Source organism: Tenrec ecaudatus, chromosome 6, assembly GCF_050624435.1.
Source record: "Tenrec ecaudatus isolate mTenEca1 chromosome 6, mTenEca1.hap1, whole genome shotgun sequence".
Lineage (NCBI taxonomy): Eukaryota > Metazoa > Chordata > Mammalia > Afrosoricida > Tenrecidae > Tenrec > Tenrec ecaudatus.
In genome coordinates, this window is record NC_134535.1 from 12,165,421 (window position 1) to 12,177,439 (window position 12,019).

Genomic DNA, 12,019 nt, shown 5'->3' on the forward strand with positions numbered 1-12,019 from the left:
CATTTACAGGAGTAGAGAGCCCAGTTTTTCTCCCATTGAGTTTCTGGTGGTTGTGAACTTCCGACCATGTGGATCGCAGCCCAATGTGTTAACCACCACACCACCAGAACCCCCTGCCCCCAGGTGAGTTATTTTCACATCCATCCTGAGATCTCCATGAGGTTCTTCAATCCAACACCCTTCCTCTGCATCTTAAATATGGGTCCTCCCTGGCTGGCTTCTTCCAATTAGAATCTAGGCACAGTTGAATTTTTCCTATGCAGGTTTGAGTTTATAGGAGACATTTGGCTGGAATCTTGATGGTGTATCTCTACACGTCTGTCACCAAGGAGGAATTACTGAACAGTTTTACATTCAAAAGAGCTCCATCCATCTCCCAACAGGCTACCTTCTACTTTCTGTGACCACCACACATGGACAAGGGTTGAGTCTTGGCAACCATCTCTAGGTCCTCACCTCACTTTCTCATCAATACACAACCATCTGGTTTTCATTACTGCCCTCCACCAGCCCCTCCTGGAGCGCTGGCTTGTATCACTCTTTCCTTACACCATGTGTTCAGCTTTTCCTTCTGCTGTCAACAGGGCTCTCTTCCTTTAAAACGAGAGCCCTGGTGGTGTGGTGGTTATGGACTGGGAAGCTAAGCACAAGGTAAGTAGTTCAAAATCACCAGTTGCTCCACAGGAAAAAGAAATTTTCTCAGAATCCTGTAAAGAGTTACAGTCTCAGGCAGTTAAAGTTGCTATGAGTCGGCACTGGGTTTGTTTGCATCCTCAGAAGTTTTGTCCTGGGCCCTCTTAGTATCCGTCACTGTGAGAGGGGAACACGAAACTAGCTGGCAGGGGGGTTCTAAGAAGACTCAGTCCTTGTGACTGGGAAGGCCAGCACTCATGCAGGAAACTAGAAGGGGATAGCTTCTGCTTCTCCACACAGCTACCCACCCACCTGCCTTACTCTGAGCTGGGAACACTCCAGTTCCTCCTCCAAAAGCCAGGCCTGTGCCTCAAACACCAGGCTATCTCACAGCATTCAAGCTTAAATCTGCACCAAAGACATCGCTTTATATCCCACCCCAATCTTCTCCCCACCAGTCTCCTTTTTCAGTGAGGCCCCCACCGCTGCCTTCCAAACTAAAAGTCTTGACTGGATGTGGCCCCTCTACATTTCTGAAAGCTCTCATCCATCTCCACTATCCTCAATACCTTCATTTATGCAACAGATCCAGCCCAGCTGGCCTCAATTGTGCCGTCGTCATTGGCATGAAGTATAAAGCACTGCGAAATACAAAGCAAATCCTACTATCTGAGAGGTCAGGGAAAACCTCTCTGATGTGGTTACATGCAAATCTGAATGACAAACAAAACAAATTTTTGAATAAAGATTTTCAGGGAAGGTGTACCAGGGAGGAGGGTAAAGAACTGAGAAGGCAGCGAGGTGGGGCCCTAGGAAGCCAGAAGACCAGGTCCGATGAGTTCAGAGAGAGGCTCGGCTGGGAGAAGACTGTTAGTACCAATGAAAGCAATGGAAAGACTGGAGGATTTTAGGTGGGGAACTAACTCACTCACTGCCCTGGAGTCAATTCTGACTCATAACACCCCTACAGGACAGCACAGAACTAACTGCCCCTTGGGGTTTTGGAGCCTGTAGATCTTCACAGGAGTGGCCAGCATCATCTTTCTCCCTCGGAACTAGCATAACCTAAATTGAATGCTTTAAGATCAGTTAAGCTGACAAATGGAAAAATTAATTTGGAAGAGCAAAAAAGGGCTTAGGAAAACCCATCAGAAAGTTAATAAAAATAATAGTGTCATCCAGATTGAAGAGGAGATGGTGCTTGGGATGGGAAGGAACAAGTTGTCTATCTATTTGCACACATAGTAAAGTGGACTTGCTGAGGGACAGAAGGAACTTAGACCAATTCATTAGTTGATTTCAGGTCTCATTTACACAGAGCCAAAAGCTCAGATCCCTGGTGTATGCTCCAGTTTTGATGAATGCCTATCAAGACCCAGACTATTTCCATCACCTGAAAAAGTTTCCTCTTGGCCCTTCCCATTCAATCCCTCTCCACCCAAGAAGCAAGCACTGATCTGATTTCTAGCATCCTGAAATTAATTTAGGAGGCCTGATGGCATGGTGGCTAAGTGTTTAGCTGCTAGCCCAGAGATGGGCTGCTCGATCCCACCAGCTAGCTGTTCCATGGGAGAAAGACGTGGCAGCGTGCTTCTGTAACAATTTCCCACCTGGAAAACCTTAAGGTGGCCCACCACTCATCTGTCAGGTTGTCATATTGGGGTGGCTTGAAGTTGAAGCTACACCCCACTAGGATTTCAAACACCAGAAGAAGGAGGAATTGGCTGTCCATATGCCTCACAGACAAATGAAAGTTGGACGAGTAAGAAAGGCCGCAAAAGAATTGATGCCTTTTAATTTATCTTGTTGGTGAAGAATATTGACGATACCAAGGGCTGCCAGAAGAACAAACAAGTCTGTTTAGGAAGAAGCACAGCCAGATGCTCTTGAAAACAAGGATGGTGAGACTTTGCCTCATATACTTTGCCATGTTATCTATCAGGAAAGCCCGGTCCCTGGAAAAGTGCAGCATGCAAGCAGTGTTTCCCTCGTTCTGCTCTAAGTCGGCGCTGATTCTACAGTACCTGGTGATAACATCAGCAATATATTCCACTTCCAGCTGCATGCCTTCTAGGTGGTTTTCCTTACACACCCCCTTAGGCTACAATCAAACATATGAGCATTCTTCCAACCCCTCAAAAGCATTCCTTATTTCACCTAAACCTTTGCACATGCACTCTGGACACCTTTCTTTCCCCTCTGTTCTCCTGTGCTACCGAGATCATGTTATTTATTCGTTCAACAAAGTTCACATATGATGAGAACGCTGGCTAGATGGTTCTGAGCAGAGAAAAGAACTTTTTTTAAAGTCCACAAGGTGGAAAAGAGCTTAGCACTGCAAGGAGACTGAAAGAGCAGGTGTGGCCAGGGGACAGCCATCCACAGCAGGTCTCCCATCCAGGGCCTTATTGGCCATGAGGAGGGGCTGGAATTTTTTTTCTACCTGCAGTGGGAAAGCTTAAAAAACTCTAACCAGGAGAGAGATAACTGACTCATCGCTGCTGTAGGCAAAGTAGACTGGAGGACAAGATTAGAGAGGGAAGGCCAGTTTTAAGAGGCAGTCAGTGTTGCAGGGAGGCACTGACAGCTCAGAAGACAGTGGCCATGGAAATGATGGACAGAATCAAGTCATATTATGAGCACAGCACTAATGGCCAGTCAATGATGGGTTCCATGGAAAAGGTGGTGAAAGAAAAGGCAAAATCTTTCTTGAGAAATGGAGTTTTAAGGAGAAAAGGGCAAGTGGAAGAAAAAGAGTTTGTGAGGACAAAGTGTTCACGCTGGGGTCCATAAGCTACTGTGGGAAATCCAAGTAGAAGTGCCGAGAGTTGAAGGGGCTACGTGAGGTCTAGCTGAAAATGCCCACGTGATGGTCACTGTTTACACTTGCCACGAGAGGCTGGAGATACACAAGACTATCTGGAGAAAGTGAGCCCAAAGAGGGTTGGCTCAGAGAACACCAAGAAGTATGTAGGAGAGGGGGCGAACAAGCCAGAGGCAGGAGGGGACAACCCCCAAGGACAACGGTCAACAGGTAGTAAAGAAGAGGCTGGCCCTCCTCTGGGAAGCCTCCTGTGGCTTTCAAAGCCAAGAGTTTACACATCCCGGAACCTCACCCTGTGGCCCCTCTGTGAAAGCACTTTTGATACTGCCATGTAATTGCCCTGCTCTACTGAGCTGACACAAAAGCTGAAACCATGGACCGGAACCTACCAACCATCACAACGATTATGAAAATGGCGCTGGGTTGGGTGACATTTCCTTCTACCAGACACACAAGGTTACTATGAGCCAGAGTCAACGCAACAGGGCCTAACACCAGCTGAACAGTTCTATGAGGGTGGAGGATCAACAATTGAGGCAGGAAGCAAGCCTGCTCTAGTCCAGAGCCTGGGTGTGGGGCACACACACCATGACTGCTCCCACTCACCCAGTGTCCCCTGTAGGCAGCACCCGCACCACTGTGCAGAGTTCCAACTTTAGTGCCTTCTCTCAATTACCCTTGTTAGGTGCTGCTGGTCCAATTCCAACTCCTATCAAGCCCAAACGAAAGAGCAGAACCGCCCCAAAGGGTTTTCTTGACTTTGATCGTATAGAGGCAGATCACCAGCTTCATCTCCTGGGGAGCCACTGGGAGAGCTGGAACTACCAACCTTTCAGTTAACAGGTGAGCACTTCATCGTTGCACCCCTATAATCTCATGATTATGTGTACACGTGAGGAAGCTGAGGCTTGGGCAAAACACCCAAAGACACTATTTCTAAGTGATGGGAACAGGTGAGGTCACTCCAGGCACCAACTATGTGGACTTCCCACAGGAGGAGAACCCTCACTTGCCAAAGAGACTCAAAACTTACAACCTGCTAGCAGCCCAGTCAGGCTCACAGAACTCCAGACTCCAATGTAATGCTTCATATGTAGAAATACGGGCTTCCCTGAAACGGAGGTCTGGAACTTAAGGCTTCCAAGGTTTCAACTATTCTGGATTTTACAACCCAATTTTAACCACCTACCACAAGCCCTACATCTACAAAGTCTCACCCTCACTGCGCAACTAATGGACCAAGACATCATCAGGGCAAAAAAAACCAAGGCTACACATCTTTCTGAGCAGTAACAGTGATACAATTTTCTTTATCTGTACTCTGCTTCCAAGATGAATTCCTTAAGACAGGAGTTACTCAAGTTTTGTCCTAAACGTGCACACTGGTGCCCAGAGGTTTTTGTTCTCTCAGGAGCCACTGCTGACACAACTGCTAGCTAAGGGCAGGGGTCCTGCAGAAAGAAGGACCACTGGCCTCTCTGGCAAGGAACAGGGTTCTCGATTTGACTGTGTCAGAATAAAGCTGCCTAACTCTTGGCACTTATCCCAGGTTGTCCAGCCTGAAGGTATGGCTTAGCAACCTTGTGTGTTTCCTCCAGTTCTGTAATTCTATAATCAGAAAAGAAATGAGAGGTTGGGAGCAGGCATGGTGGACTCCAGCTGGCTGGGAAAGACTGAGAGGACCAAGCCTAACCTCCTGGTTAGGGTCAGTAAGCATCTGTCTCGCAGGGTTTCCCTCCCAGCCTCAGCCTCTGCTCTTGAGCTTTGCTTGCCTCCCTCAAGAGCCTCCCTACCCAAGTTTCACTCACTCACTCACTCACTCAGAGTGCCCATGTGAAGTAACACCCAGCAAGGGGCCTGCATAGAGAAGTCCTTTGAAGCTTTAACGAAGTAAGATGATTATAGCACCCCAACCAAGCTCTCCAATGAAAAACAAACAAAATGAAAGGATACTTCTTACACTGTCCAGCAACAATCAACAGTGCTGTTGCATCAGGACATTTAACAAAAGCAACAACATTCCACTTTCATAGACTATTGTGGGTTGCTGTCCAGTTGGCTCTGATCTTGGTGACCCCACTGATAACAGAACAAAATGGTGCTCGCTGTGTTCTCTGGGGTCGAGGCCACTGTATCAATCCATCATTGAGGAGTTTTCCACTTTCCTCTCCAAAGACCAGACCCTACTCATGATGTGACCAAAGTAAAGGAGTTAAGTCTCGGACAACATTCAATGATCCATCAGATTTTCATTGGCCAATTTTGGGAAGTTATTCACCAGGCCTTTCCTCAAAGTGTGTCTTAGTGTGGAAGCTCTACTGAAACCTGTTCACTATGGATGAGCTGGCTGGTGTTTGAAATACTAATAGTCTCACTTCTGAAATTATAGCAACATGAAAGCCAGGAGAGTACCACAGACAGACAGGTGGTGATCTTAATGCCTCAAGCTACCATTAAGACTCCCTTAAGCTCTTTTGAACCAGGTCCCCATTTAAAAAGCACAAAGACAAAAGCATATTGAAGGATTCAACCAACCCACCTCCACCCTTTGAATGAGTTTCTCGAGATGCTCTGAGGTAAGGTAAAGTATTCCCTGTTTAATGCCATTTTTATCCAGCCCACAGTTCAAGTCTGACTGCCCTGCTGCTGGCAACAAAGGTTGCAGAACAGAGAACACGCAATGAGCACCTGAAATAACTGTCATATTGTATTTCCGTTTCCTCCTTCCCTGCTTTCATCACCTGACGTTCTATTTACCGCTTGCAGTCTTCCAGGGCAGGCTTTTTCTCCATCTTGCCAACCACTGCACCCATCTTCTGTACTTAGAAAAACACCTACAAATAGGTGCTAATGAGCGAAAGTTGGAACACATGTGAACAGACACAAAGCACCTTCATCCACTTTCAGGAATGCCATGTTTAAACATGGAAACCATCCTCCAATCAGGCATATATTCAAGTGTTCCAATTACCTTCTCCCCACCCTAGAGAAGAGTTCACATGTGTACACTGTAGTTAAGGATATTTTCCCTAGTAGCTCAAGTTTTCTCTTTGACTTCCCCACAATGAAGCATCAGATAACAAGCCACAGATACACCAGTAACTCAAGTTATAGTTCATCTTCCTGCTGTGTCTTGCGCATTACCTACAAAGCAAACGAGGCTCCAATGCAGAAAACACTGATTTTGTTTGTTGCCATGAGAACCTTCTCACCCATATGAGGCTTTCTTAAAGGCCTTTCAACAGTCTAATAACCAGGAAAACCACCCAGACTAAGTGCAATATGACCAAAGAGGATCTTGGAAAGCCTTGATTTCTGTACATTCTATTTCAAATGTATAAACTTAAGGTACTGCTTCTCTCCCATATAAATAGGCATTCATTGTTTTGCTTCATTTTGTCCTTTTTACAGCTAAAAAAAGAAAATGAGGGTAGAACTCTAGACAGTTCTAATGAGCACTAAGGTAGGTACCCGGGACACAAAGCCCCCATGAGGAAGAGTAGTAAGATGTACTCGGAAAAGGTTTCTCTCTCTCTTAAGTGGTTCTTTTGAGCTCTCCCTGGTCAACCCGAGAGAGCAGTCACCAGATAATATCCTTCCTGTGCACTGTACACTAGTAGCACAGGCTAAGAGAGCCCCTTAGGAATGATAGCACTCTATGAACTAATATTTGAAGTTCTCAGCTCCAGATAGAATTGCAGAACTGGGATTGAAAGAGAAACCTTTTGTAGATTAAATCCCAGGTACACTGGCAAAGCTGGGCAGATACGGTGAAAGTGTAGGTTTAGAGAACTCCCTGGGGTCACTAATGCACATGGCAGTCACTAAAATCGTGTTCTCTGGGATTTTGCTGGAGTTTAGATTTGGGGTTTTAAAATGCAGGTAGGGGAGCTGAGCAGAAATTTCTGGATGTCAAGGCTGTGCCTATCACACTCCCTGGTTTGTGCCTTGAGCAGGCAGTGAGGTACAACAGATGTATGTAGATGCAGGCTTTGGAGCCAAGGAGAGGAGGGTCATAGCCTGGTTACTAAGCTCTGTGGCCACTCATGACTCTCGGGTTCAAGGTGGCTTAACAATATCTCAGGCAAAATCTGCCACACAGGTTTGGTTTTAAAATATTTTTTCTTAAAGCATCCTTTCCCATCTATATGATGAGACAGTGAACTCGCCAGATAATCTCAATTCTAATTTATTGGTCTAAATAGATTGATTGTTTCAACTACATTCCATTTTATTTTACAGAGTTAAAAAGGGGGGGAAATAGTAAACTAAAGAAGTTTGGGGACTTACTCAAGATAACCACTGGGCAGTACTGAAACAAAAGCCCAGGCCTTTCAAAGGCATATGTGCAAACAGAAGTTTGAAAATGGTTTTCTTTCTTTGAAAGTTACAAGTAAATATAAGCTTATGTGGTGAGATATCTGCTCACAACGTAATAACTTGGTTTTCTAAACTTCGCCCAATGAATACAAGGTCCCAATTCAAATAGTAAACAGCCTATTTGGGGAAACAGAAAGGAATTAACCTGCATAGCTGCTGAATAAATCATCTATAGGGCAGGTCCCATGCTGACTTACACAAAAACTGCCACCACCATCCACGTGAGACCCTTTCTGCAAACGTGTTGTACAGAACGAATAAAAATGTACTCTTAGATAGACCTAGGCTCTTGCCCTTCAGACCTCAGGTACTTAAAATTCATGATAGAAATTTCAGACAAAGCACACAGAAACTTTTGAGGCTGGCCAAAGTGTACTTACCAGTCAAAAGCATGCATGGCCTAAGGCCCTCACACACCATAAAAATCAGTGAAACTAATTGGTGTTCTTCAGCATCTGAGAGGAAGCATCCAGCTACCATTAAGAAATAAATCGGGGATGCAAATAATTAGTGCACCCTGAGGTGACAGTTAATTCCACTAGCACACCATTTCACAGGAGATACTTTGGAATGCCACTCCATCCCTATTCTGAGAACACAAGTGCCAGAAACCTCAAAAGGTAGCCACACGCCCAATGTCCCTTGAAAGAGCTTTAATTAAGAGTCCTCCACAATCCCCTGCTTAGAAAGTCTCTGAGTCAATCAACACACACAGAGCCAAGCATACCTACCACCTTCCCCACATTTCTCAATTCCTCAGATGTTCTCAGCCACCTTTTCCAGCCCCCCCACCCCTAGTCATTTCTTCAAGAGTTCCCATGACTTCGCAGTGATGTGTTGGGCAGCTAACTGCAAGGCCAGCATTTTGAAACCACCAGCGCTGGGCAGGCTTTCTACTTCCATAGAGTCTGGGAAACCCACAGGGGCAGTTCTACTTTGTCCTATGGGGTCACTATGAGTCAGCACCAACTCGATGGCAACGAGCTATCATTTCTTCTTTCACAAACACTACGAGCAACAGTCAAGAGAGGCTGTAACCATACAATACTTGCACCTTTTGAAAAGCAGAGAACAGCCCTGAGATTTGGGGTGTGGGGAGGGAACAAGAGCAAAAAAAATAGCGCTGACAAAGTTTTATGCTGTTAGAGTGGATAGAGGCACAGAACGAAAAGGAAACTTAAAAAAAAAAAAAACACACACAACCAAAAAAAATGCCTACAGTCAAAACAAAAGCACTAGATGGGAAGGTACCAAAAGCCCAAACCACATAAACCAAACACTTGCTGGGTTTTACCTGGAAGAGGGTCATTTCACAGATGAGGAAATGAGGGCCCCAGGGAGAGCCAGGCCTCGAAATTATTTGGTAGTAAAGCTGGAAGCAGATCCTGGCTCTCCCAGGTCGGAATTCCCGAAGCCTCCCCTCTACCAAGCTGCCACCCCATGTTAAGATGCTTTAGAAAACTTCACTCTTCACGGAGGCTGTTAACATAAGGGTCCAATTATCTTCCAAAGATCTGCCTGTTAGATAATAGCTCGAAAATTCCATCCATTTTCCAGCAGTTACCAGAGTCATCTAAACTTCGAAGGAACAGGAAAAACAAAACATGGAAAAAGCAAGGCGAAAAGGGGAGTGGAAATCCTAATTCTTCTCCGTCCCCTCAGGGCAGACGAAAGGGTGTGCAGACAGACAGTGCTAGTATCCACGACCACAGAGACGGACAATATCCCCATCCACAGGCCGCGGAAGGCGGGCGCTCCCCGGTAACAGCCCCCCCCCACCACCAAATTCCACTCCGAGCGCGGAGCACCGGAGACGTTCCGCCTCCCGCCGCAGGCGCCGCGGGCCCGGTCGGGGCAGCCGCTCTTCCTCCTCCACTTTCCCCGCAGAACGGCGCCAGCAACTCGGCGCCGCGGGCTCCCCACGCGCGCCTCCGCCGAGACCCCGATCAGACCCCGTCCTGCTCCTCGCGGCACTGCTGGGGACCCGCACAGGAAGTGCGCCCCGCGCCCGCTCCCCGCCCCCTGCAGCCGGTACCTGCCCTCCGCCCCCAACTGGCGAGAAGCCGCCGCGTCCACATGGCCTCAGGTGTTCGCAAGGCAGGAAAGGGGCCCGTCCTTCCCGCGTCCCGGCGCCCCGACCCGCAGCGAGGAGGCTCCTCGGGGCTGCCAGGGGCCCCAAGGCGGCGCCGCCCGCTCACACCCTCCGCCTTTGCCCTCGAGGCCGCGGCCGGCAAGGACCGTCCCCGCTTCTAGCGCCCTCAGGCTAGGGCTGCTGACCAGCCTGGGCTGCGACTCCCGGGGTCCTGACCCCCATGCCCCCGGACGCCAGGGGGCCGCTCGCCTCAGCACCCCGGGGCCCGGCCCCGCTGCACTCTCAGGTCAGGCCGGGCAGGGCCATTCCCCTCAGCACCCTAGCCCCGGCCTCAGAGGACCAGGGCTCCGCATGCCCAAGTCGGGCTGGGACCTCTGCCCCCGTCTCTCCAGGCCGGGCGCCCCGCTCGGGCCCCTCTCCCCGCACCCTCTCAGCGGCGGTTACCTGAGGGAGCCCCCCGCCCCGTCCCCGCGGCCTCCGCCGGGGGCGGGCGGGGAGGGAGCGGTGGCGGGCGGCGCTGCGCGGGGTGGGGGTGGGGAGCCTGCGCCGCCTCCAGCTCCCGGGCCGGGGCCGCGGCCCCCCGACGCTCGCTCCGGCCCGCGCGCTCGCTCCCCGGTCGGGCGCGCCTCAGGGCGGGCTTCCCCGGCGGAGGCCGCGGCCGCCTGGCAGGGGCCGAAAGCGGCTGGGCTCCGGGTTTTTTCTCTCCATTCTCCCAACACACAGGAAATAACAGAGCGTCAGGTGACGGCGCGCGGCCAATGGGAAGGCTCCGGGCCGCGGCGCGCGGGCGGGTGGGAGGGCGCGCGGCGGGGCGGGGCGCAGGGGGCGGGGCTGCGGGAGCGCGCGTGCCCACCCGCGTGCGGCGACGCCGCGCAGAGGTGCCGCCAGGCCGGCCGGGACCCCAGCCTGGGACGGGCGTCGCCCGGGCCGGGGCGGCCCCCAGGCAGCTGCTGGGCGCAGCTCGCTCACCTTGCCGCTCTACTGGGGCCATGTTGGCCCGCGGCACCGGGCCGTCTCGGGATGGCCGCGAGCCAACTTTCTGGGGAGTTGGTGGCCCGTAATCTCGCTGCGATTTCTGGCGTTCCCTGGAGACACCAGCGACACAACCGGGTGCTGGAGAGGATCGGGCGTCCTCCCTGCATACCTACCTAGCCCAGCCGGGCCTGGGGGCGGCTCCTGCCTGGGAAGAGCCCTCCAAGCCCAGCTCCCTACTCTTGCCAGAGACTTGAGCCCTCTCCGAAGACACCTCCCCGCCCCCACCTCCGCTCCGCACCAATATAAGCGTTAGGGGGTGGGGGAATGCAGCCCCTCAAACGCCAGGGGCCTTGGCCTGTGGGCATCTAAAGCAAGCATGCTACAACCTGGCTAATGGGGCTGACCAGGGGTCCCCTGAACTACTATGGAAATAAGGTGGAAGGCTGGTGCATCCAAGGCCTGAGCCCTTCCCAGCCGCCCAGAACAGTTGGGCTTCTTCTGGAGCAAGAGCATAGTCTGACTTGCTTTTCCTTAAGAAAAAAATCTCAGCTGCAGTATAATCGCTGAGGTGTGGGTGCTGTGGAACCTGCCCGAGTCACCCAGTGAACTGACTAAATTCTGTCCCCTCTCTGGGCCTGTTTCCTGTGGGTACAATACAGATGACTCAAAAGTCACTGCCGGCAAGTGAACTCCGACTCATAGGGGGCAGGCTCTTGAGGAACGAAGTAGGTCTGCCACGCAGCATTTCCGACGCAGTAGATCTTTTTGCCACACCTTGCTCCCACGGAGCAGCTCTTGGGTTCAAACCGCTGACCTTTCTATTAGCAGCTGAGCACTGCACCACCAGGGCCTTACTGAGGCTGCAACTGGACCCTTCAGGCAGGCCCCACCTATCCTGACTTTAAGGAGCTGTTCTCCTGCCCTGAAGCAACCCAACTTGAGAGAGAACTGGAATGAGCAAAGCTCTTGGAGCACCCTGGCACTTTGATTTTCCCAAAGCTGGCTCTCCTGCAGCCCACCTGACCAGAGCCTGGGGTCATGTGGGGCAGGCTTTCCCAGGAGGGGGGTTCAAGGCAGCACCTGAGAAGCCTTTGGCTCTTCCAACCGGTCTCACA

The 12,019-nt window shown here is 50.5% G+C and overlaps 1 protein-coding gene across 4 annotated transcripts in view; it reads right to left on the reverse strand.

Annotated features, from left to right (window-relative positions):
* TCF20 (transcription factor 20) overlaps positions 1-10,663 on the reverse strand; it is a 93,935-nt gene extending 83,272 nt beyond the window's left edge. For all 4 annotated transcript variants that reach the window (XM_075553668.1, XM_075553672.1, XM_075553671.1 and 1 more), the window contains exon 1: positions 10,374-10,663. The gene's annotated coding sequence lies outside the window, so the exon portion shown is untranslated. The remainder of the gene's footprint in view (positions 1-10,373) is intronic.
* Between the last annotated feature and the right edge of the window lie 1,356 nt (positions 10,664-12,019).